This window comes from Berghia stephanieae, chromosome 5 (genome assembly GCF_034508935.2).
Source record: "Berghia stephanieae isolate SIO BIC M18660-M18661 chromosome 5, UCSD_Bste_1.3, whole genome shotgun sequence".
Lineage (NCBI taxonomy): Eukaryota > Metazoa > Mollusca > Gastropoda > Nudibranchia > Aeolidiidae > Berghia > Berghia stephanieae.
Genome location: NC_088364.1, coordinates 50,509,263 through 50,514,262, shown reverse-complemented (window position 1 = coordinate 50,514,262; position 5,000 = coordinate 50,509,263). Strand labels below are relative to the sequence as shown.

Genomic DNA, 5,000 nt, shown 5'->3' with positions numbered 1-5,000 from the left:
ACTTGTACTCACTTGAATACAATGAATTACAGTATTTCTAATCAATGAAAAAAAGTAAACTTAAACCAAGTCTATATTTTTGCTAAGAATTCGATTTTAATACTGTAACTATATCACCCCGCCACAATAAAGACAACATTTGAATGCAATGCGTTTTGGGTGATCAGTAATTAATATATTTGTTAAATTCAGAGATGGTCCCTAAAATTTATCTGCGTTTGCAAATTACAGCGGGAGTCGATTCCAGACTCTTGTTATAAAGGAAGGTAAGGTGTGGAGGTGGACTTGTGAATAGGGTTTGTCTCATTATTCTTCCGTGACCTCCGGTTGATTTTTATGTTAGAATTGGTCTTTTTGCTTACTGATATCCACATTCCTTTTCGTTCTCCTATTTTAACATTTGAACAGTAAAAAAATTAATTCAAATTTAGTTCATAACTGAACCCTTAGATATTAGCGCCCTGTCCTTATAATTAAAGAAAATTGAAAATCTTGCTATGGGTTTTTTATGATCATAAAACCATTTACAATAAAAGGAAAAGCTACCATTAGAATTTAATTGGTATTCCTCCCACAAAATCCAAGCATCAATAACAAACTGTATAGTCACCTCGGACAACTACATAAGACGTCAAACTTCTACTTCGACGCCATGGCACAAAACCTAAAGGCAGAAGATTCTCGGATTAGTAGATTGGTTCCGTGTTGAAAACATCGTCAATACAGAGGGACGGCTGGTAATAATGGGCAGGGTGGGCAAATACCAGCCTGTTTTTTCAAGTTATATGCTGTATTACCAGGTCCGAAATAATCAAATCTAAATTAGATAATTTCAAAAGTTACTACTTAAAATTGATACTTTGTACTGAAATCAATTTGTGTGTATTTTTGATAGATTGCGAATCACCATGCATCCCGTAATACATAAACCAGGATACGCTCCTGTTCTTTTTATCACCCCCCCCCCCCCAACCACTCCACTCCACTCCGCCCACATCGTCATCTCATCGTCACGTCGCCTGACGGTGATTTTGCTGTCTGGCCTCTCTAGTACTAGGTCGGGCTAATTCAAATGAGCCCACCTTATTAACCAGTGTACACTAAATAGAGATTTTGGCAAACGAACTTTTTCTTATTTATTGCCTTACTTGTGCTGGGAAGGTTCCAGTATTGAATTAAATTTATTAATTTACTAATATTATATCAATTTAGTATTAGTTTGTGTTGTTTTAATATATTTGTTTATCCATTTAAATTATTTCTTTTTTTTCCCCTCGTTTTCTTTAGTGTTTCTCAAAACTCATTTATTTAAATTGTTTTCTTATTTGTTTGTTGTTGTTGTTGTTGTTTTTTGTTGTTGTTTTTTGTTTTGTTTTTTAACAAATTAATTTGTTAATTCTTTTTTTTATTATTATTCTTAAAGTAATTACCGCTGTATTTTTATTGCCAGACTAAATATTTTTGCAAAACAATGTAATTTTCTATTGTATTCCGTCTAATAAAACAAAACACTTTTATTCAAAAGTCACGACTAAATAAATATATAAAATACAACCACCATTTTGGTTTTCTCAACAATTGAATTAGTATACGAGAAATACTCTTCTGAGTAAGGAGATAGTTGAATTCTAAGTTATAGAGGAAATACGGAAGGGTGGGCAGATTCCGTACTTGCCCGTCCTGAAGCTAATACATACATAAGATGGTTCGCGATGAAGAGGCGGGAAGCAAGGGATTTGTTGGGTAAGGAGCAAAGATAACACGGTAATTATTGTGACGATAGTCAAACGAATACATGAGGAGAGATTGGTAACATTATTTTGTCTTAATTATATGGAAGTGGTTATTCAGTATCAGATACTGAATAGTGCTTTGCCACTATTCAGTATCCATAAGGAACTCTTTTATTACAGAGAGAGTGAAAAGTGCGACAATCTCAGTTGAATGTAAATAAACTGCTGACCTACTACCAGATTGAACACGTGCAGTAACTGACAGCCCGATTCAAAGTTGTAGAAATATTTTGATCGTTATTTTTAAATTTCTGCTATTGTGCAATTAACATAGTTCAAAATCTCAAAATAAGAGTGGCATTCAAATACATTTTTTTATGTCTAAATAGACATGATTAAATGTCACTAAAAGTTCAGTTCAAAAAAAAAATTTTTATTCTCTATTGTCTTCTGGCACTTTTCTACTCACTTCATATCTTGTTGTTACCAACATAAGTGCCTGCTCCACTCACTTTTCTGAATTAAAAATTCACCCCATACACCGGAGCATACTCAATGTCTCAATCGTTTCTATGTTATATGTTTGTGATGAGAATATTGGCTATTAGGCTTAACTGCTGGTCAAAATTACTTCGCGATGGTGGTGAACGAATCGGCGATCTCAAGAAGTGGGTGAGAGAGGGATCTAGAAATGACTTTGGGTTTGAAACGAATATTTTTTGTGTTCGTGGATAGCTCACACGGTAGAGCCACGCTCTCACCTGCCAGGCGGAGTTGTCGTACCAATAAGGTCGCAGGTTCAAACCCCGCCACCGCCGCGAAAAAAATTTTTATTCTCTATTGTCTTCTGGCACTTTTCTACTCACTTCATATCTTGTTGTAAAAGTTCAGTGACACCATGGCTTGGTGGATAAGCTATTTGACTCTGAACTTAAGGTTCGAGAGTTCAAATCCCGGCAGGATTAACTTTTATTTTTCCCCAATATTTTTGTTTTAATCATTTTATTTGCTTGTAATATATTTTAATGTTTATATTATACTATTATTATTATTATTATTATTATTATTATTATTATTATTATTATTATTATTATTATTATTATTATTATTATTATTATTATTATTATTATTATTTCTACTTACTATTATTATTATTGTTGTTGTTGTAATCATCATCATCATCATCATTATGATTATGATTTTTAATTCATCTAGTAGGAGTTATTTAATCAGTTATCGATTTATTACGAATATCTTTTATGTGTTATAATCTCGTTGTTGTTTTTCATTGATGTGCTCTTCTATTGTTCATTGCTTTTAAAATCTTGCTTTTTTCTGTTTGTCACATTTGTTGTTGTTGTTGTTGTTGTTGTTGTTGTTGTTGTTGTTGTTGTTGTTGTTTTTGTTTGTTTGTTTGTTTTGTCATCTAAGACAATCCCGATTCATTATAAATATGTGGCCAGACTTTCTGCCATTTTTAATTGAATGATGTACTTCCGTGAATTAATTGCAGTATTATATTAAAATTTACGTGATAATAATAATAATGATAATAATAATAATAATATAATAATAATAATAATAATAATAATGATGATGATGATGATGATAATACTACTACTACTACTACTACTACTACTACTACTACTACTAATAATAATAATAATAATAATAATAATAATAATAATAATAATAATAATAGTAATAATAATAATAATAATAATAATAATAATAATAATAATAATAATAATAGACGTCTAATAATAATAATAATGATAATAATAATAATAATAATAATAATAATAATAATAATAATAATAATAATAATAATAATAATAATAATAATAATAATCATAATAATAATAATAATAATAATAATAATAATAATATAATAATAATAATAATAATAATAATAATAATAATAATAATAATAATAATAATTTAAACAGATACTGAATATTAGACTACAATTGACATCTATTTACTGAATACACGTGGTATTTTTAGGGGTGTTTCTTTTTTTACGAAACCTGAAACCTGCCGAAACACGCCGAAACCTGACAAAGTTAGGGGAAGCAGGCAGCAGTGGGGAGTGAACCTGGTACTCATAGAAGTGTACACCATTGGGGAGTGAACCTGGGACTGGGTTTCTTAAAAAAAAAGCAATTACTTTTTTCCGAAACCCAACAATATCCAACAAAGTTATGGAAAGAAAGTAGGCAACAGTGGGGGAGTGAACCTGAGACTCAGGGAAGTTATACTATTGGGGAGTAAACCTAAGTCTATGGTTTTTCGGTGGGTTTTGGCGGGTTTCGTAAAAAAGTAATTGCTTCATTCTCGTCTGGTACCCAACTCCCATAGTCCCAGGTTCATTTCCACTGATATCCTCTTCTCACAGTCCCAGGTTCACTCTCAACCAGTGTGCACTTCCCTGAGTCCCGGTTCATTGCCCAATGGTGCCCACTTCCCATAACTTTTGATAATTTCGGTAGGCTTCGAAATAAAAGTACATCCTGAGCTCACTGTCCACTGGTATCAGCCTCTCGCAGTCCCAGGTTCAATCCTCATCTGTGTCCAAATCCCAGATTCACTCCCCACTGCTGCCTGCTTCCCATAACTTTGTCGGGTTTTGGCGGGTTTCGTAAAACAGTAATTCCCCCTCCCCCTTGGTATTGTCTTTTTACAATATCCAGAGTCCCAGGTTCACTCCCCACAAGTGTACACTTCCCTGAATCTCAGGTTCAACCCCCACTGTTGCCTACTTCAATAACTTTGTCGGATATTGCCAGGTTTCGTCGGGTTTCGTAAAAAAGTAATTGCTTTTATGTGAAACTCGCTGAAATCCGCCAAATACCATAGTCTCAGGTTCACTCCCCACTGGTGTACACTTCTCTGAGTCTCAGGTTCACTCCCCACTGTTTTCCTACTTTCAATAACTTTCGGATATTGCCGGGTTTCGTAAAAAAGTAATAGTTTTTTTTGTGAAACTCGCTGAAAACCGCCGAAAACCATAGTCTCAGGTTCACTCCCCACTGGTGTACACTTCCCTGAGTCTCAGTTTCACTCCCCACTGTTGCCTACTTCCCATAACTTTGTCGGATATTGCCGGGTTTCGTATAAAAGTAATTGCATTTATGTGAAACTCGCTGAAACCCGCCAAAAACCAGAGTCTCAGGTTCACTCCCCACATGTGTATACTTCCATGAATCTCAGGTTCACCCCCCACTATTGCCTACTTCAATAACTTTGTCGGATATTGCCAGGTTT

At 33.7% G+C, this 5,000-nt stretch overlaps 1 protein-coding gene across 5 annotated transcripts in view; it reads left to right on the top strand.

Annotated features, from left to right (window-relative positions):
- The window catches only part of LOC144974152 (uncharacterized), a 14,152-nt gene that overhangs the window by 4,259 nt on the left and 4,893 nt on the right, over positions 1-5,000 (top strand). The window lies entirely within an intron of this gene.